We start from the raw sequence: 22671 nt of genomic DNA on the forward strand, positions 1-22671 counted from the left end.
ATGTGCAACCCCTCCCCCATTCCTGGCTGGACAACTCTCGGATCCTGTCCCCATCTCATTTATATTTCCCGAAGTGGTACCACTTGCCCACTGCACCCTCTAAAAGAAGACGCACTACACTTGACATCTCCAATGTGGGTTGTGTCACAGAAAACGACTGGACTTATCACCTCTCTTAATCTGTGCACTCAATCTCTATTAACTTCACCTAAGCATCATTTGCCTTTTTTTCAGGAACATTTGGCTTGTGTTTAGTCCTGTCATCAATTCGTGAGCTTTGCTCTCTCTCCAAGGCACTAACAAGTAGGGGTATATTGAGAATCAAATACTCAGGGTCACTATACTGTATGACAGAATACAGCCTCTTGACAAAAATCATAAATCAGCCTAGACTGTATTTTGGCCATGCCCTTCTTTTGTGCTGCCTTTGCCCTTCTGTGTCTCCTCCAACCCAACACACTTCTCCCCAAAGGTGGCATACTGTAATGGTTAAGAGCTTGGCCTGTGGAGCCAGCCTGCCCAAGGGTCACATCCCAGCTCTGACATTTGCCGGCTCTGTAGCTTCCTGAAGCTCACTTAATATCTTTGTGTCTTGTGTATAAAATAATAATAGGGCCTCCCTCATTGTGTTCTTATGAGAATTTAATGATTTAATGTATGTAAACCACTTAGGACAAATAGCTTGGCAAATAGTGCTGCCCGTACTGAAACCCTAGCATGGAATTAGGGATAATCAGGCCTGGGGGACAGGACACCAAGGGTATAGTAATCCACGCTCTAGTAACCTATATCACCTTAGGTTTGTCATGTTCTTTTTCAGACCTTCAATTTCTCCATCTATAAAATCGGGAAATCTGACATGATGCCTATGGTTCTTTGTGGCTCTTTCATTTGTCAAACTATGATTGTCTACAAGTCTTTAGCCACTGACATGGGTAGAAAAGCATCCACAGCCTTAATGGTAGGTGACAAAAGCTGAGATCTGACTCCTCTTGTAGGTATTGCTTTTATCATCCAAACAAATAAAATGTAAAGGCAAAATGTTTTGTAATTATGGAAGGCAACTGTGGGAAGACTTCTAAGGACAGTGGCGTCTTTTCAGAACCTCCTTACATTACATCAAATCACACAGGGAGACTTCTCACTCCACAAGTTGCTGTCATTGGTAACACGGGAAAGTATTGTTAAGAACAGCCTGGGCAGTTGGGGATGAAAGACTGTGTCATTTGGAGGACTGAAATAGAGAAAAGAAGAAACTTTTCATAGAAATCCTTGGCTTTGCATGGGCCTTTGAAAACCCACATTGTAAACACAGTGGAAAAGGCAATACACCATGGCAGAAGGCCAGAGGTCTGCTTCAGCTACAAAACCAACACAGCACTTAATTAACCTTGGCTATACGATGAACCGACCAGAGATACAGCCTCTTACTTGGCCCAGTGGGATAACAGTGCTCTCCCTTTACCTCCTCACAGAACTGCAAGAGATTATGAATGTGAAGACAGGGAAGGTGACTCAGCTGCAACATGGTTAGTGACCCTGAGGTTCCCGATCCTCCAAGGCCAGAATCCTACAACCTTGTCCGTCCCTTATTTCCCGAAGCGAGATGAAAAGATTTGGCACTCTCCATATTTTTATTCTCCCTGCTCAATGTCCTTACCTGGCTTCCCTGACATCTATAGCTCATTGTGGTACTATTCACTATCATTCAGCGTGTGGCTAGGAACGCCTTTATGATCTGACCATCTCGTCTCCTCAGCTTCATCTCTCATGCACCTGCTTTAAAGGCTAAGATCTAGTTGACTGATCGTCTAATTTCATGAACGTTCTTCAAAATTTTCCCCCATATTTTTATACCGTTTCTTCTGTTCACTAAATTTTAAGGCCTGTGAGTGCAGAAATATGTTTATGTTTATTTCTCTTCACTCAGGAGGGTCTGAAAGATCAAACTGTCAAGGGTCTACATGGATGAGAGACCTACTAATTCTGGAGAGGACTCTCAGTACCTGACCCTCATTCCTTCTTTCATTCAACGAGTGCTCACTCTAGGTGATAGAGTCTCAGTGGAGAACAAAAGCCATTCTGTGATCACCTTGAGGTATGTAGCTTATACTTACCACTAATGATAATCTCACCTATTTGTCCTCCCAAACTTAACTATCGCCTTTATTCTAAAAGACCTCATGAGAATTAGACTTATTTGGGTGAATGAAATCCCACAAAGTATAGGTGTTCCAGAGTGAAAACCTAGCTGAAATTAGTGGTTACCACGATATTATTAGACTGCCTTTTAGTGTCATTTTTCTTGATTGCAATATGCCATCTGGCAAAGTATGGCATTTATTGGAATAAAGTCTAGTCATCAAGAATCAATCAGCGATTACTTGGAGGACTGAAATGAGGATGTGGGAAATCCCCAGAGCCACAAGGCTTTCTGCTTCTCCTCCTGGGAAGACCCTGTTAATGGCATTGTTCCTGTCCCCCTTAGTGTAGGCTGCTCTTGCAGACTCATCACAACCTCCTTCTGCTTTAACATCCAGTGATTAATTACCCCAGGGCCATGAGAGAGTCAAAGAATAATACAACACCAAATTGGAAAAGCCATTACCCTCTTTATAGGAATCAGAGCAACACTATGAGGAATCAGGTTTCACGGAAGTGGATATCAGATTAGTCACAAAACTTGTTTGAATTAGCCAAACCCAGATTACAGGTTAAATTTCTGAAAAGAAAGATAATAAGAGTTTTGGACCCATTTCTATAATTCTCCTAAGCAAGACAGCTTGTAGTTAAATCGGTTCATGGAATGTCAGAGTATATGGACCACTTAGTTTTAGACACAGGACAACATAATTGAGTCACTGGAACTAAACATCATCATCGTGTTTAAAGTCCTGGCTCGTCCACTTACCAACTGTGTATCTTTGGTGATCTACTTGATTTCTCTGGGCCTCAGGTTCTGCAAAAAGGGGGTAGTGATAACAGCCACCAAACAGGGCTAATGTGAAGATGAAATTATGTTATCAGTGCCTGGCACACAGTGCCTGTTAACATTAGTTCCCTGGTGTTCGCCAAATTTAAATCCTTCTCATTTATAGAAGGTCAACATGAGATAGTGCAGGTTGAAAAACACATCTACGTATCTTGAATAACTGTGTTTTATATTGTTTATTAAATAAATACCAGACCCATCCTCCCCTCACCCCAGTCCCATGTAACTCACTGATTGCTTCTCTGAACATTGATTCCTTATCTGGAAAAGGAATTTCTTCTTATTCCTATAAGAAGTCTCTCAAAAGATTATTGTGAAGATCTCCCGAAGTAGGCCACAGAAAGGACTTAATGGGTGTCTGGGGGGACAGATGCAGGGGGGACGGGTGCAGGGGCGGGTAGTACTGAATGCCATGACAAGTACTAATTAATATTGGCTGTTATGCTGATAGAAGGCCTCAGTATTAATGTTTCTGATTCTTATCAATTATGCCTTCTCAAATATAAATGTGAGTGTCACTGGCAATGTGAAGCAGTGCTTGCTGATGATTTTTGGAGGTCTTCCCTGTACCAAAAAGCAAAAATCAAAAGATATCAAAATCACTGGCTGTTTATGGCCACGGCCCAGGTAGGTGCTTGAGACGCTGGTTCCCGGAGTTCAACTTATTAAATACTTGTATGCTACAGGGTTGGGAGTAAAGAGTAGAGGAAACGAGCTCCTAACCTCCAAGAATTCACACTGTAAAAAGAAATAAATACATTAGGGGCACCTGGGTGGCTCAGTCGGTTAAGCATCCAACTCTTGATTTAGGCTCAGGTCATGATCTCATGGTTCGTGAGTTCGAGCTCCACATCGGGCTCTGTGCTAACAGCACGGAATCTGTTTGGGATTCTCTCTCCCTCCCTTTCTCTCTGTCCCTCCCCTGCTTTCTCTCTTTCTCTCTCTCTCTCTCTCTCTCAAAATAAATAAACTTAAAAAAATCACATTGCAAAACAAAATGAAAGCAATAAACATATTAAAACACAATCTCTTTCCCCTTTTCCATCACTTAGGAAAAAAAAAATTAGATACCCACGGAAAACTATAAAGTTCCCAGAATCATGGGAAAGGACTGATTTGTCTATAGCCATGGTAACAGGTAACCATCAGAACTGCTTTTAAACCCGTTGAATTTATCAACAACTCCCCTCAATGGACCTACTTGGTCAAGCCAATCAATCAGTGGCAGTCCCTGGCTTTGGAAAGACAGCTTATGAGGAAGTGACTCAGTCAAAGAAACACACACTTGAGCGTCAGTCAACAGCAGTCTCCCCCAGATAACCTCCCTTATGCAGATGTCCGTGTACTTATACCTCTAAAACCACCTCCCAGCCCCAACTACACACTTCCCCAGAACCCGTAAGATGCACTGCCTGTAATGTTGGGTCCACCGTGCCTCAGCAGAATGGATCTCCCTAATTGGGAGCAATAAATTCAGCCTTGTCTTGTAATTTGAGATAATAGTGAGTGATGATCTCCTGATCCTTTGACACCTACTACACATTTTATACAAAATTCATTCCAGAAAGATTACGATTAAAATTCATGTGAGAGTAGGGGTGCCTGGGTGGCTTGGTCAGTTGAGCATCCGACTCTTGATTTCAGCTCAGGTCATGATCCCAGGGTTATAGGGCTGAGCCCTGTACCAGGCTCCACACTGAATGCTGAGGGTGGAGCTTGCTTAAGATCCAGTCTCTCTCTCTCTCTCTCTCTCTCCCTCTGTCCCTCTCCCCCACTCATGCTCTTTCTCTCTCTCTCAAATATATATATACTTAAAACACATGTAAGTGTATATGTGTGTATGATCATAAACGCGTTAGAACAAAATATTTTCTTAAATATAGTTTTAAGATAGCAATGGTCTTTTTTTAAAAAAAAATTTTTTTTCTTTGAATGGCACCAAAGGCAGAAACTAAAGCAGGAAATACCAGTGGTAGAATTTAACTTCTGTAGGTTAAAATGACACAATACCATCCTTACTACTCAAATCTCCACCGCCACCAACAGAAAACAACATTGCCAAGCAGCAACACCAAAATTAACAACGCCAGCAGCCATCACCTCCCATCATTACCGCTGTTACAAACAGAACTAAGAAGCAAACAACAGAAAGCATGGAAACTATTTGTAATAAAGATTAATGCTCTCAATATAGAGAAAGCTCTTAAAAAATCAGTAAGGAAAGGAGAGGTGGATTTAGGAAGGTAAGAGGATACAAAGGTAACCAAGAAGAAAAGCGCCTGGTTGGCTCAGCTGCTTAAGCGTCTGATTCTTGATTTCAGCTCAGGTCATGATCTCACAGATCGTGAGCTTGAACTGTGAGTTGGGCTCTGCACTGACAACACGGAGCCTGCTTGGGATTCTTTCTTCCTCTCTGTCACTCAAAATAAATAAATGAACAGTTAAAAAAAAAATACAGAAATGCAAATAGCAAGAAAAAAGGAAAGAAGAAAGTGGAACAGATTAAAAAGAAAGTCGTAATTTAACAGTAGTCATAAAAATGTGTATTTTAAAAGATGGGCAATGCCTATCTTTTTTTATCAAAACTATTGAGAAAATACATTTTAATATGCATCTCGTGGAAAAGTAAATTGGTCTAATCTTCCTGAAAGGCTATTTGGAAATATAAATTAAATGCCATAAAAATATATGATTTATATCCTGCAATTCTACTTCTAGGAATTTATCCCAAGCAAATAATCAGAAAATAGCTAAAGTATTTTCAAAAATATTTAGTGCAATATTGTTTGTAACAATGAAAAATGGAAATAACTCTAATATATATCAATGAAGGATTGCTTTAATAAAGTATTATATGTTCATGGAGGCAAAATGTAGACCACTCTGGAGTGCCAAAAAAAAAAAAAAAACAGTGTAAATGTTCACTTATTGATATGGCAAAATGTATACAATACATTATTAAGTGAAGAGATTAGGTTGCAATTCTTTAAGTATCATATAAACTCATTTTTGTAAAATACAATTTACATGCACGTATATTCATTGTCTCTTCCAACAACAACAACAACAAACAGTGTACCATCTGTCTTGTGTAAGGCACTGTTCTAACCATTGAAGATAGGCCAATAAACTATGCAGACACGGTCCCTAACATCATAGTGCCTACAGCATAGTGAAAACAATGTGAAGAGGTAAACAAGGCACCCCAAGACTGAGCGGCTATTAGCTAACACCAGCACAACTATGAGGGCTTATTATCTTGTTCCTTTTTAATTTTAAAAACAACTTCTGAATTTTTGAAAATTGTTTCTCTTTCTTTTAAACACATATAGTCAAGGGGCACCTGGGTGGCTCAGTCAGTTAAGTGTCCAACTTCAGCTCAGGTCATGATCTCATGGCTTGCGGGTTTGAGCCCCGTGTCAGGCTCTGTGCTGACAGCTCGGAGCCTGGAGCCTGCTCCGGATTCTGTGCCTCCCCCTCTCTCTGCCCCTCCCCAACTCGTATTCTGTCTCTGTCTCTCTCTCAAAAATAAGTAAACATTAAAAATTTAAAATAAAACACTTATACAGTCAAAATAAAGCCACTTCTTTTTTTTAACTTTATTTTTTAAAATTTACATCCAAATTAGTATATAGGGAAGCAATGATTTCCGCAGCAATTCCTTACTCAACACGTCTCTGGAGGCAAGGGAAACAAAAGCAAAAATGAACTACTGGGACCTCATCAAAATCAAAATCTTCCGCACAGCAAAGGAAACATTCAGCAAAACTAAAAGGCAACCAACAGAATGGGAGAAGATATTTGCAAATGACGTATCAGATAAAGGGTTAGTATCCAAAATCTACAAAGAACTTACCAAACTCAACACCCAAAAAACAAATAATCCAGTGAAGAAATGGGCAAAAGACATGAATAGACACTTCTCCAGAGAAGACATCCAGATGGCCAACCAACACATGAAGAAATGTTCAACATCACTCATCATCAGGGAAATATAAAGCCATTTTCTTTTTAAGGAAGGAAAAGTAGGAACAGTTTTCATGACACCAAGTCATCCAGGCCTATAAGGCTTCAACATTCTCCACTGAAATGCCCTGAGACAACCTGACTGGAGCATCTGTATATTCAAAGTCCATTCCCTTTCCCCTTCTCTCTCCTCCCTCTCCTTTCTGTTCCTTCCCTTTTATTGTGTCATCCTCCTCCTCATATTAGTCATAAAAATCCTTGCCCTGGGACTATAACAAGACATCAGTTTTAATAATAGATCACAAGCTGGTGGTGATTGGTCGCACCTCACCCTTACTTACCTCAGTAGCTGTCTTCATGCCAACCTTTGAACAGAGAAGTTCAGAACAGGGCAGCATTAACCAGGGAGGAAAGTGTTAACTTCAGGTCCAAAAAGCACTGTCTTTCTGAAAGTCAAGTTCCTTAAATGCCTGGAAGAATAAGGGAAAATCACTTAATTTTTATTAGATTTCTCCACTAAGGGATTGTTTTTATTCCTCCCTGCGGATACAGCTTCTTTTGTATACACACATGTATGAGCTCTCAAAACTGTACAAAGCTGTACAAAGCCCACTGACTTCGGGAAGTTTTTTTTTTTTTATCTTTCCAAAGAGTTTCAGGACACATTCCTGCATGCATATTTGAAGGAGACGCTGCTCAGTGCTAGCCCCAAGCAGAGGATGGGACCCAGATTCCTATGCCAATGCAAAGCACAACAGGGCAAATTGAGATGCTGACCTGGAATGAGGGAGGGAGAAATTAACAAGATAATAAAGAAATGGGGCAAAATGAGAGCAGACCCAGCATAGGAAAAAGACAACAAACAGGAAGTGCTCAGAGAGCAGATACATTCTGTGCAGTTTCCAGCAAGCTTCAAGAGTTTGCTCTGGGTGAAGTAGGTGCTGATGATGTTAACAAGATTCTGTGGCCTCAGATCCAAGTTCATTAGAATCTATTGCTTCTGTCTGCTCACCCTTATGAAGCACCACTTTTCTGGCAAGGTTCACACTGTAATAGATGTGAATAATGCCGCATTGAGCATGGAGGTGCAGATACCTCTTCAAGATCATGATTTCATTCCCTTTAGATGTATGCCCAGAAGTGGGATTGCTGGATGCCCTTCCGTGTTCGCTGCAGTATTATTCACAATAACCAAGTCATGGAAACAGGGAAACAACCTAAGTATCCATCAACAAATGAACGGATAAAAAAACATGGCACACACACACGCGCGCACGCACACACTGGAAAGTATGCAGGCATAAGAAGGAACTCCTGCCATTTGCTGCACACGGATGAACGTGGAGGGCATTATGCTAAATGAAATAAGAGAGAAAGACAAATACTGCATGATCTCACTTACATGTGGAATGTGAAAAAGCTGAACTCATAGAAACAGAGAGTAAAATGGTGGTTGCCAGGGGTGGGCGATGGGGGAAATGGGGAGACGTTGGCCACAGAGCACACAGACTTTCAGCTGTAACACGAATAAGTTCTGGGGATCTAATGCATAGTGTGGTGGCTATAGTTAACAATACTTAATTATATATTTGAAAGTTGCTCAGAGAGTCTTTTCTTTTATTCTCAATTTAGCTAACACGCAGTGTAGTCTTGGCTTCAGGAATAGATTCCAGTGATTCATCACTTGCATATAACACCCAGTGCTCATCTCAACAAGTGCCCTGCTTAATACTCATCCCCCATTTACCCCACCCCCATCAACCCTCAGTTTGTTCTCTGTATTTAAGAGTCTCTTATGGTTTGCCTCCCTCCCTGTGTTTTGTCTTATTTTTTCTGCCCTTCCCCTCTGATCATCTGTTAAATTTCTCAAATTCCACATGAGTGAAATTGTATGACATCTTGCTCTGACTGATTTATTCGCTTAGCATAATACCCTCCAGTCCCATCCATGTTGTTGCAAATGGCAATATTTCATACTTTTTCATCACCAAATAGTATTCCATTGTGCGTATATGTGTATATACAAATAAGTATATATATATATATATATATGTGTGTGCGTGTGTGTATAAGTGTATATATATGTGTGTATATATATAAGTATATATATAAGCGTATATATACACATATATATGTATAAATAAGAATATATATATGTATATATAAGAATGTATATACACATACATGTATATATATACATATATATGTGTATATATACACATATATACACATATATATGTATATATATATACATATACACATACATGTATTATATATATACATAAACACACACACACTTTATCCACGCATCAATTGATGGACATTTGGGCTCTTTCCATAATTTGTCTATTGTTGATAGCACTGCTATAAACACTGGGGTGCATGTGCCCCTTGGTGCCTCAAAGGAGTGCCTCAGCACTCCTGTATCCTTTGGATAAATTCCTAGTAGTGTAATTTCTGGGTCATAGGGTAATTCTATTTTTAATTTTTTGAGGAACCTCCACACTGTTTTCTAGAGCAGCTGCACCAGTTTGCATTCCCACCAACAGTGTAAGAGGGTTCCCGTTTCTCCACATCCTTGCCAGCATCTGTTTTTTCCTGAGTTGTTAATTTTAGTCACTCTGACTGATGTGAGGTGGTATCTCAATGTGGTTTTGATTTGTATTTTCCTGATGATGAGTGATGTTGAGCATCTTTTCATGTGTCTGTTGGCCATCTGGATGTCTTCTTTGGAAAAGTGATTATTCATGTCTTCTGTCCATTTCTTCACTGGATTATTTGTTTTTTCGGGTGTTGAGTTTGGTCTTTACAGATTTTGGTCAGAGAGTCTTCAATACTGTCACCACACACACATAAAAACAAAGGTAATTAGGTGAGGTGATTGACATGTTAACTAACTTTATTTATTGCAGCAATTATTTTGTAATATATATGTGTATCAGATCATCACACTGTATATCTTAAACTTACATAATGTTATATTTCAATTACATATCTATAAAACTGGGAAAAAAGAAGACTCTATACTTCTCAAAAAAAGATGTCATATGTGGACATTGGTTCAGATCCTTGGTTTTGCATTGCTCAAAATTTGGGATTGCTAATGTTAGGGGTGTACAAGAATGCCAGGACCACATGAGAATACCTTGAATAACGCAGCAGTAACATCATTCCCCCCTCAGTTCTCCCAGTTGCTAAGAAGAAAGTATGAGTTGGGAACTAGTGCTATCTTACCTCTCTGTTATTTGCTAATCAACTTTTTTTTTTTTTTTGGAGAGAGAGAGAGAGAGAGAGAGAGAGAGAGAGAGAGAGAGCACGCACTTGCATGCAGGAGGGGTAGAGAGAGGGAAAGAGAATCTTAAGCAGGCTCCACACCCAACCTGACACAGGGCTGGATCTCAGGACCATGAGATCATGACCCAAACCGAAATCAAGAGTCGGACCCTTGACCAACTGAGCCACCCAGACACCCCGCTAATCATTTAACAGTGTGCTTAACGCTCAGACTCTTCTAGCAGGGAATATCTTCTAGTTCGAACATATGACTTTATTGATATTAGGTATGTATTTTTTTTAAGTCATACCTTCACAGAATAATTCTGGTCTTCTTTTCACAGTACTCTTATAAATATAAGGATATTTCTTTAAATAATAACTATGTAGGGGGACATGAAAATACGGCAAAACCCCTAAAAATGTTAGAAGAATGGCTCAATGTGGCAAAAAACAAAAATTTTACACATGAAAAGAAAAACACTTCCCTGACCCTCCGCTCCTACCGATTTATGACCTCTGTCACCCTAGAAGAGTCTATCTCAAGCTGACCACTGACGTGCCTGTGGACTCTACTTGTTCCCAGCCTGCCCTGGGTCTGTGTGGAAGGAGCACGGTCCCTTCAGGCCAGTTCACAGAAGCTCCTCCAGCTCCGGAGAGACTTATAACTGGAGTCCGTTTATTCCAGATGCCACGGGACAAAGACAGAACCTCATCAGCCTAAATCACCAAGTGACCATGTGGAGGAAAACCCTCTGGTGAACTACGTAGATGAATACTTCCGTTTAGCTGCTCCGATCTGGGGGTCATTTACAGGTCTGCTTTCTTGGAAAGCGTCTGAGAATGAGGTTGGCGTGCAGGACGCTAGTTGGGGAATGCTCTCCAAATAAACCTGTGGGACAAGAGGAAGAATCAGAACCGGGCAGTGAGAGCCGATGGGCTACGATCCAGCCACCACGGGGGCGCAGCTGACTCACCAGAAGTTCTGAAGTTGTAATGATCTCTTACAGTCGTCCAAAATGGGAGACGGGGGGGGGGGGGCACAGCTTTATGCCTTCAAACCAGTTAGTCAGTGAATGAAAGCTGCCCCCAGGAGGAAGTTGTGATGTTGGGTGAGGTGACTTCCAGCCAAGGGCAAATCCTGGAGAGGACTGACAGCTGAGGGCCATCAGCCGTGACCACTCCCAGCAGCTGGAAAAATAAGCTCTTCAGTCCTAAAAAGGGATCTGGGAAATGCATCAGCGTGTCCACTACCGGGCACAATCCAGTCAATTCTGACTTCTATTCAGAGGTTAAGCAACTTCTCCATGTCACAACACTGCACGTGGCAGAATGGGGATTCAAACCCACATCCGCCTGACTCCTAAATTTTAACATTGTACTAAACTGTCTACCCATCTAAACGTAATCCTGGGCCCATCTTTTGTTTGGGGGAGAACTAGTGGGGCCGTTGCCATTTTATATGGAACTTTCTTAAGTGCTGTATTTATGTCAAAACCTTCAGAGATGAGTATGTTGCTTATCATGCAGAAGGTAACCAGAGCTTAGAGAAAAGAAGCTGTAAGTCGTGGTTGAATACTTAGTACATGAGATGTGGATCTTGGGGTGCTTTACTCTAAGACCTACATTTTATTCCTAAACACTGTGGGCCCAAACAGAGGCTTGAAATGAAAAGTTAACTAAGCTCAGGTCTCTGGGACCTGGCAGCTTATTTACTCCCCTCTGCATTACCACTGACATTCAGTTAGGAGCAGATGCTCCTTTCAGAAACCTCACAACTAGGGGTGCCTGGGTGGTTCGGTTGGTTAAGTGGCTGACTTGAGTTCAGGTCATGATCTCACCATTCGTGAGTTCGAGCCCTGAGACAGGCTCTGTGCTGACAGCTTGAGCCTGGAGCCTCCTTCAGATTCTGTGCCTCCCTCTCTCTCTCTGTTCCTTTACCACTCACACTCTTTCTCTCTCTCTCAAAAATAAATAAACATTAAAATAATTTAAAAAACCCTCATTACTGGGGCGCCTGGGTGGCGCAGTCGGTTAAGCATCCGACTTCAGCCAGGTCACGATCTCGCGGTCCCGGAGTTCGAGCCCTGCGTCGGGCTCTGGGCTGATGGCTCAGAGCCTGGAGCCTGTTTCCAATTCTGTGTCTCCCTCTCTCTCTGCCCCTCCCCCGTTCATGCTCTGTCTCTCTCTGTCCCAAAAATAAATAAACGTTGAAAAAAAAATAAAAAAAAAAAAACCCTCATTACTAAGACTTTTCCAGATCACACATTTAACTTTATGAATGTAGATGATGGAGGGCCTAATCCCCTCCTCACATCCAAGAAAAAGAGCTTTCCTTCATTAGTGTGTCCATTAAGGTAGCGAGATCAAGACACCTGTTCTGTAGTCCTGATCCTACTACTCTCTGATGAACTTGGACAACTGGGTTTTCTTGACCTCAAAGATAAGGGAGTCAGACACCATATATAGGTTCTAAATGATATTTTCTTATTCAGGTTCAATCTGTCAAGGATCCATGGAAGCTGTAGTATGTGCTAAGCACTGGACTGGGTCATATACATTGTGCCAAAGATTTTTTTAAGCTCCCTTGACCCCTCAGACAATTCTTCCCATTTGACAAGCAATAAGCGGCTTATTCCAATTAGCAGAGATCCCCATGTGATCCCCATGAGGAGGGAAACAAAATATCTGAGCCCAACAATTGGGCTCCCAATTTTTAGTCGGTTGTACTTTCCGGAATGCAGTATAAGAAAGAGCACCCAGAGAGAACATGACACTCCTACTGGGTTGAAAAGATGGATGTTACAGTTCAAACAGGCCAGGGTGGCAAGAGAATTAAAACAGAAATTATTATCAAAAAGATAGATTGAAAATTCCAATTTTTATTTGTATTAATCATTTGGGGGATGTTGAGTTTTATAAACTCTTTAGATTTTTTGGACACTGCCCCTTATCAGATATGTCATTTGCAAATATCTTCTCCCATTCTGTAGGTTGCCTTTCAGTTTTGTTGATTGTTTCTTTCACTGTACGTAAGTTTTTTATTTTGAGGAAGTCCCAATAGTTAATATTTGCTTTTGTTTTCCTTGCCTGAGGAGATACACGCACTCCGATATTTACAGCAGCATTATCAACAAGAGCCAGACTATGGAAACAGCCCAAGTGTTCATGGATAAACGACGAATGGATAAGGAAGACATAGCAGATATACACAATGGATTATTACTCAGCCATAAAAAAGAATGAAATCTTGTCATTTGCAACAACATGGATTCATCTAGAGGGCATTATGCTAAGCGAAATAAGTCAGCCAGAGAAAGATAACTACCACATGATTTCACTCATATGTAGAATTTAAGAAACAAAACAAATGAGGGGCACCTGGGTGGCTCGGTCAGTTGCGTGCCTGGCTCTTGATTCGGGCTCAGGTTATAATCCATCAAACCCTGGATCAGGCTCTGCACTGAGTGTGGGGTCTGCTTGGGATTCTCTCCCTCTCCCTCTCTCTCTGCCCCTCCCCCACTCGTGCTGGCTCTTTCTCTTAAAATAAGTAAACATCAAAAAAAGAGAAACAAAACAAACTAAGGCAGAAAAAAGGAAAAAAAAAAAAGCCATGAACCAAGAAACAGACTCTAGCAACTATAGAAAACAAAGTGATGGTTACCAGAGGGGAGGTGGGAGCGGGGGAGGTAATGGCACAAATAGGTGATGGGGACTAGATAGTGCACTTGTCCTGAGGAGCACTGGGTGATGTATGGAATTGTTGAATTAATATATTGTACACCTGAAACTAATATCACCCTGTATGTTAACTGGAGTTAAAATAAAACTTAAAAAAAATTCCAATGTGTTTGGGAAACAAACAGTGCATTACTAAAACAAAACAAACAACAACAACCACAGATTGAAGAATAAAGAAAAAGGTAAATTATAAGATATTTTAAACTAGATGAAAATTAAAACATATCAAATTTTTGAGATGCATCTAAAGTAGTGCTTCAAGGGAAAAAACATTAGCTTTAAACGGTAGTATTGGAAGAAAGCACTAAAGTCACCTATCTAAATGTACACACGAAAGAGCTAGATAAAAAAGTATAAATTAAACCTGAAATAAGTTTTTTTTAAAAAAAATAAAGGAAATAACAAAGGTACAATACACTACAGTGACAGAAATCAGATGAGTAACCGCCTGGCTGCGAGTTGAGGGGTAGTGACTGGCAAGGGACATCAGAGAACACTTCAGGATATAAGAAATCCTCTATTTTCATCGTAGTGGTGATTATGGGAGTGTATATATTTATCAAAAGTAATTGAAGTTTAGGGGCGCCTGGTTTCAGTTCAGGATATGATCTCATGGTTCGTGGGTTCAAGCCCCACATCCAGCTCTGTGCTGACAGCTCAGAGACTGAAACCTGCTTCAGATTCTGTGTCTTCCTCCCTCTTTCTCCCTCTCTCTCTTTGCCCCTCCCCTGCTCATGCTCTGTCTCTCTGTCTCTCTCAAAAATAAATAAACATTAAAAAAATATTTTTAAATAATTGAAGTTTATACTTGCAGTGAGTGTGTTATATTGTATGAAAATTCTTCCCCACTAAATCTGATCTTAAAAAATGTAACAAGTGCGTTCAACATCCACTGAAGATGCTGTGTTACTTATTAAGGATGGAAATATAGGGGCACCTGGGTGGCTCAGTCGGTTAGCTGTTTGACTCTTGATTTCAGCTCAGGTCATGATCTCATGGTTCATGAGATCAAGCCCTATGTCAGGCTCTGTGCTGACAGTGTGGAGCCTGCTTGGAGTTCTCTCCCTCTCTCTGTCTCTCTCTCTCTGTCTCTCTCTCTGTCTCTCTCTCTCTCTCTCCGTCTCTCTGCCCCTCCCCCCTATGTGTGCACACACTCTCTCTTTTTCTCTCTCAAAATAAATGAACTTAAAAAAATTATGGAAATATAAATTAATGATGGTGATTCTGATTATGGCAGCTACTGTGATGCAGTTAAACACCTACTACGTTCCAAACACTCACCTAAGCCAGTTTGCATTTAATGCAGGACACGATAATCACAAAAAAACCTAATCATCCCCATTTTTACAAACAAAGTAAGGCCTAAAAGTTTAATTAAGTGACCCACGGTCATACACATACTAAGGGAAGGAGCAGAAAAAGATAGATCCACGTGCACTGACTGCCAAGAAGCAGTGTGGTGGGGACACAGGTATGTCCCTGTCAGCCATCATTTGTGGATGAACACAAACAAGATTTTCTCCCTAAAAATGTGTGTTTCCGTTTGATTAACTTAGCAGTCTTCCCTCCTCCTGTTCCGATTTACTGTCTTTCATTTGACTCCTTCCCAGTGAATGTGCAAATCCGGTCCGCTTCCTTTGTAATGCTTTGTGCATTCAGTGCTTCCTGCAATATGTCCCCCTCTTCCATTTTCACCACTCACCATCGACGCTAATTTGTTGGAGTATTTTGTGTTCTCTGCCTGGCGTGAATCTCTCAGAGCATGCACGCGGGACAGTGTTCTGTACAATGGAGCTTCCCTTTCTTCCCCTTTTAGACTCTGCCTTTCCCGTTGCGGCAGGTAGAATGCCACGGGCAACGGGCCAGGCTGCGCACACAATCTGTTTAAGGGATGGAAACAGAGGCGCAACTCAGAGACACGCTCTCAGCTTCTAAGCATTTTACAACATATGTGCTGGCAAAGTGTCCCACTGGCTGCATTATTCCAGAGCCTCGATGTCTAGGGCAAAACGAGACAATGCCGCAGCGGGGGCACGAGCATCATGTGTGTCGGGCTGGTAAGCAGCAGCAATAATGCTTTCCTGTCTGCAGTAAAGGTTCTCTTTAAGTTGACTAATGAGTCATAGGAGACGTGTCTATGCTTGCTGGGTTTTATCCCTCTCTTCCTTCAGAAAGAATGGATTTCACACCTGCAAGACCATTTTTCCCGAATGCAGTGGTTTAAAACCTGCACACCCACTTTAAAATTAAAGGCCATAATATGCATTTGAGACCTAGCTCTGCCACTCAGAGGCTGAGAGATTGTGGGTAATTCACTTATCGTTTTCTTCAGTGGCAAATGGAGAAAAAAAAAAAAATACCAGCATTGCAGACTGGGAATGAAAATTCAATGAGATAATGCATTTAAAAACCTTTTACATAAGCCGTAAAGAACTGGAACATAATATATAATTATTGCTCTTGGTAAACATCTCATTGTGCAGACCCTTCCCCTTAATAAATATCCCTGCTTTCTATTCAAGAGAAAATCTCTTGCAGATCACATCATAAAATCATAGAAGAATGTGCTAGAAAGGAATTTAGAATCCAAAACTTGCAATTTTCACAAGGGAAACTGAAGTCCCAGGAAGGGAAATGTTTTGCCTGTAATTCTGAACTTGGTTACTCTTACCTGCTCTGAAGTTTTGACATCTGTTTGGATTTGAGAACCTTATGTGATCAATTAATATTATTACTGCCAAGACATGTCTATATATTTCGCAATTCTTTGTGTTTCCTATGCCATTATCTGGAAGTTCCACCAAGACATGCTTCTTTCCAGACAAAACATCTTGTACATGGATATCAATACATTGTAGCCAATATCAGTATTTTACAGGTTTCAGATCATCCAATTCCAGTACTGAAACCTAAGCCTGCAATGTTAGAGTTGGAAGTGACTTTGAAAATAACGGAATCATTATATCTGTACTATATGTTTCTTTGTTTGCTGTACCCCCAGAACTCTGCAATTTCTGGAACATACTTCCTGAGACCCATGCCAAGTGACGTTCAAGGGACGGCTGTTCGTGGCCAGGGCCCACATCTTTTGTGCAAAGCTGCTTACTGTTTGTGGGTATGAAACAAGAAACAGGGTGGTTCTCAGGAGCTAATTCTCCCCAGGCTACCACCTTCCAGAGCAAAAATCCAAGATGCTAAGTGTTCCAAATCCAAACCTGGCCTTCCAGATTGTTATGACATTGTATTTGTCAAGGTAGGAAGATAGATTTAAAAGTTCATTAACTTGGGTTGTAACATTTAAATATTTAGACACCTGGTATGTGGGCCTCTATTTGTACTCTTGTCCTGGGCCCTGTAAATGTTACGGGCAGGCATGCTGAAAGCCATACTTGAGGACTGTTTGCTTGAAATGAATACCAATGTTTTCCAAAGCATAGCCTACATAAAACTAGTCTAAGAGCTGTTAATAGGTTCTCCTATTAACAGCTGACAAAAGACTTGTGATAAGTGAATGAAGAATGAACTGCTGCTTATTCTATAGTTATCGCTCTCTTGTTGGCTATAATTATCACTATTAACATTTTAGCAGTAGCAGTAATAGCATTCTTTTCCAGCCTTTATAGCATATATTACTATTTTAGATTATTGTGTTTATTTTTTTAATTATCTGTCACTCCACTAAAATAGAAGTTCTGTGAGAGGACAGGCCTTGTCTGGCTTACTCACTGGTTTCCGCAGAGCCTAGAACAATATTTAGCATGTAAGAGGCATTTAATAACTTTTTAAAAATTCATCAGATGGCTGGTTTTAGTATACACTCACAGCTCACAGACCCTGAACACTGACAAACATCCAGTCGCCTCTACCCACGACTGGGCAGGATACAGCTACAGGCCCGCTACGTCAATCACTGCCGACTTCCCTTCCTCAGGCACAGCTAGCAGGAAAAATGTAAAGCCAATTTTTTAAAAATCCCAAAAGACAAGGTTATTTCCCACGGCGGTGTCTTGCAGGCTATCTGTAGGATGTTACTGGTATTCTCAGAAAAAAGGATGCGGGGCGCCTGGGTGGCTCAGTCAGTTAAGCGTCCGACTTCAGCTCAGGTCATGATCTCACGGCGGCTGAGTTCGAGCCCCGCGTCGGGCTCTGTGCTGACAGCTCGGAGCCTGGAGCCTGCTTCGGATTCTGTGTCTCCCCCTCTCTCTGCCCCTCCCCTGCTCATGCTCTGTCTCTCTCTGTCTCAGAAACAAATAAAAACATTAAAAAGGAAAAAAGGACACAATGCTCAAGTAAGAGTGGGACGTGCTTTATCATCTCACTTAACCCGCAGCGGGAGGGCTGACTGATATTTATTCCAAGACTTGAACAAGTTTGACAATGCTTGGCTTAGTAACATCTAGGAAAGCTTACTAGTAATTGAAAATTTCCCCCAAACTCACTTATAGGTTTCCCCGAGCAATGCCTTAAAATCAGGTGTTTTGCAGTAATCATTAGCCTCTGAGGTCCTTCAGGAAACATCTGTGTCAAATTTCATCTCCGGGTTCCTAACAGAGTGGCTGGCACATTCACAATGAATGAAGGAATAAATAAATGGAAGGAAGAGAGACTGAAGAAAAGCATGGAAACCGGGTTTGGGCCCTAGCTCTGTATCTTACTAACTGGGATAATCTTGAATAAACTTCTTAACCACTTTGAGCTTCTGTTTTTTCCAACGGAGATAACGTCTACTTTCTTTTCAGGCCACGTGTAAAGAACAAATAAAACAGTAATGGCAAACACATAAGTAGCATTTATTATGTAGCAGGCATGCTCTAAACACGCCTTATATGCATTATCTTATTTAATCCTTACAAAAGTCCTAACAGGAAGGTAGTAGCAGCATTTATCATTCCCAGGAAAATTACCCAACAGGGAAGTGACTTGCTCAATTTCACTCGGCTTATAATTGGGGAAGAGCTGCATTTGAACCCAGTGGTTTGGCCGTAGACTCCCTGCTCATTCCCCTCTCTCCACGTGTGTGGAAAACATTTGTTAACTCTAAAATACTATTCAAATAAAAGAACTTACTGTTATGCCCTCTCTCAGAACAGACACGCTTCCCCTGCTCTGGATATCTAATTCCTGCCCCGATTCTGTTCTCTTGAAGTCACTAAGTAGAATTTTGGTTTGGGGGACGTAGCAGACATTCCCCACTTTACTAGGCTTGCTTGTCAGCACCTTAGCTGACTGAGCAAGGCTTTGTTTTCCTTTTTTTCCTCCCTCCAGCCCAGGCTTGGTAGCATAAATCTAAGTTTTCATGAACAAAAGAACTCTGGGCTTATTACTTATATTGCTTATTACTGGATCGGATCTGCATCCTAATCCGGCTCTCCCGCCACTACCACCGTAGCCCCAGGAGCGGCGTGTTTAGAGCCTCATTGATTGAAACCAGCCAGATGTTTGGAAATTGAGATGCTTGCCCATGCTGCCGCAAAGGAGCCTCCACGATGTGAATTCCTGATGGCAGGCAGGGAGGGGGAGGGGAGGGGAGGGCCCCATAAAATGAGCAAACAATAAAGAGATGATTATAGGTATCTCACTTCAGCGCCTGGGTTCGTAGCTGAGCATACCTGAATTGGGTTTTAAGCGTTAGTAATTAATTTAATTCTCCCATTTGGAAAGTGGTGGTATCAGCTTTCAGCAGAGTGGAGATGGTATTACTTTCAAACGAAAATTTGGGAATTGGAGAAACGGAGGTGTTTGACCCTGAGAATGGGGCTTTTTGTGATCACGACTTTCGGGGGAAGCCGAACACTGTGGTGGACAGAGGCTTGGAATCGGGGCTCAGATCCTGGGTCAGTCACTGGCCACCCATGTGACCTTGAGAAGATCCTATTTTAAGTGCCATTTTCTCCTCTGTAACACAGAAATTATGACTCTACCTTAAATGGCCATATATAACATTCTTATTCCTGTGGTTATATTTGAAAGCCAATATGAAGGATATGAGGGATAAAGGATAATAAAATAATATACAAGGTGGAATTTACTCAAGTTAGCAGTTACTAATCAGTCATTTTACAAATATCTGGCTGTTTGGCTGGATGTGTCTCGATGGCATTATGCCTCTCCCTGTATGTTCATAGACATTTTCTGTATATTTTTCAGAACGTCCAGGTTCCAAATCTTGTTGTTTCCTTAGCATGTCCAACCCAAGCACTCAAATTAACCCACATTCAAATTTCAACTGTATTATTTGTGAATTTTGTGACTGTAGGCAGTTTTCTTAACCCTCCTAAGGCTCAATTATCTCATCTGTAAAGTGGGAATAACAGTTAAGACTTACCTCATAGAGTTGTTGTAAAGATTAAAGTGTTCATTCTAACAGCACATAGCAAATATTCAAAAGATGCTCGCTATTATGGAATTTGTATCATTACTATCATTTCAAATACATACATCTGCTTTATGAGTAATGTAACATATTAGTATACCATTTGGTAGTTGGCTTAACATGTAGTTCTGGGGGCAATAACCCCATAAAGCAGCAGAACATTGTGACCCTTGGGTGGCCTGTGCCTCAGAGTTTAAGTGACCCATGGAACACTGAACAGCAAGCCAGGGGCAGCCTAAGAACGTGAATACTGGAAACACTTCCTACACGAGCAAATAAACAGAAGGGACTCATGTGACTTGAAAAATTTGGCAACCAGAGCACCTGGGTGGTTCAGTTGGTTGAGCGAGTGACTCTTGGTTTTGGCTCAGGTAATGATCTCATGGTGTGTGGGTTCAAGCTCCACATTGGGCTCTGCACTGACCGTGAAGAGCCTGCTTGGGATTCTCTCTCTATCCTTCTCTCTGCACCTCTCGTGCTCATTCATGCATGCTCTCTTTCTCTCTCTCTCCCTCTCAAAATAAATAAACATTCTTTTTAAATGTTGGCAACCAAAGGCTGATCCTGGCCCCCATTCTCTGTCTCTTCTTCTCTTATACCCTCAGCACACATCCTGAGCTCTAGCGTATAAAATAGAGATCCCTCTACACACTATGCTAACCCATCCCTCCAAACTGTGCACACACTGTGACCTCTGCCCGGACACCTCTTCACAGGCATTTGGGCCCCAACCCGCCTACCCTCTTCCTACTTATGCCTCTACTGTAGGTTAATCATCCCTCTTCACTCATAACTATGATCTTACATGGGTAATGACAATAAAAAAAGCATATATTTTGACTACTTACTATGAGCCACATGCATTATATTACTTAAGCTCCTATAAGGCAGGTAATTATTACCATCTTCATTCCACATATGAGGAAATAGAAGCTTACAGAGGTGAGAACATCTGCTCAAGGTCACTGAGTTGGTCTATAGCCCATTTGTTTACACAAGCTGGCCTCCAAAAAGAGGAAAAACCCGGTGAGTGTCATCTCCAAGGCTTTTGATGATGAACACAATGGAAGCATGACATTCAGTATAGGCTGAATGCAAACACTCAGGCTGTTGGTGATGTTTCCCCATCTGTCTGCCTAGACCCTCCCCCCCCCAGATTGCTCTGCCCCCAGCATCCTCTATTCCACACACTCAACAAAGTGTTTTCTAAGGAGTAGTTACATCTACCCTTCACCAATGCAACCAGGTAAAAAGAAAAATCTTTCCTAATATACAGTGTCCACTGAGATATGGATGAGCATCATGTTTGAAAGGTAAATCTAAGTTATTGTCCAAGCCCTGACCTTGACCACCAAACTCTGAATTCTTTTTTTTTTTTTAATGTTTATTTATTTTTGAGAGAGAGCACAGGGGGAGGGGCAGAGAGAGGGAGACAGAGGATCCAAAGCGGGCTCTGCGCTGTCAGCAGCAAGGCTGATGTGGGGCTCGAACTCATGAACCAAGAGATCATGACCTGAGCTGAAGTCAGAAGCTCAACCAACTGAGCCACCCAGGCACCCCCCAAATTCTGAATGTGAATCTGAATTTGAAACTTAATATACACCATCATCTCTCATCTTCAGGTTTTATTCCTGAGGATCAAAGAGATTCAGTGACCTGCTGAAGACCAGCTGGTAGACAGGCAGAGCTGGAATTCAAACCCAGGTCTGTGAGTCTAAAGCTTTCATTTTAACCACCATGCTATACTGCCCCTGGGCAACATGAAAGCTCCAAGTACGAATCACCCTTCTTAAGTTTTGCAAAAGAATGAATTCCAGGAAATCAGTCGTTATCTGTAATGGACACTAGACCAATTTGGCAGGAAAATTAGAGCTCAAAATACCGGTCGACTTCACTCAGCAGATATGGGAATCAAGGTTCAGAAAGAAGATGTGATTTGCCCAACATCAAGCAGGGTTTTAGCTGTACATGTAACAGGAGAACCCAGATGCATTTGACTTCTTAAAATCTGCTTGCTTTTAAGTCTCGTACTGTCAAATAAATATTGTAAAGTCGTTGGATGAGCCAGCCAAAGAATATCCAAAGAGTGGCCAAGTTTATCCAACAATGCAAATTTATTATGTTCCATTGGTAGTTCCAACAAGTTAGACATTGGAAACTAAGTAAATGCAAAGCATAGTCCTTACCCTCAAGGGGCTTCTTCTTTGTTGGGAAAGAGAAGATCTCGACCTGACATATCATAAACACCACAATTCTAACAGGACATGTTATGGTAGACGGAATGGCTGTCTCAGATACTGTTCTACAAAGTCCTGTCTGTATGCAG

The 22671-nt window shown here is 41.4% G+C and overlaps 1 long non-coding RNA gene across 1 annotated transcript in view; it reads right to left on the reverse strand.

Moving 5' to 3' along the window:
• The window catches only part of LOC121042981 (uncharacterized), a 179308-nt gene extending 171892 nt beyond the window's left edge, over positions 1-7416 (reverse strand). Inside the window, exon 1 of the long non-coding RNA XR_005796602.1 lies at positions 7300-7416. This is a non-coding gene — a long non-coding RNA (uncharacterized LOC121042981). The remainder of the gene's footprint in view (positions 1-7299) is intronic.
• Between the last annotated feature and the right edge of the window lie 15255 nt (positions 7417-22671).

Source organism: Herpailurus yagouaroundi, unplaced genomic scaffold (assembly GCF_014898765.1).
Source record: "Herpailurus yagouaroundi ecotype Mexico unplaced genomic scaffold, PumYag 186, whole genome shotgun sequence".
NCBI classification, from domain to species: Eukaryota; Metazoa; Chordata; class Mammalia; order Carnivora; family Felidae; genus Herpailurus; species Herpailurus yagouaroundi.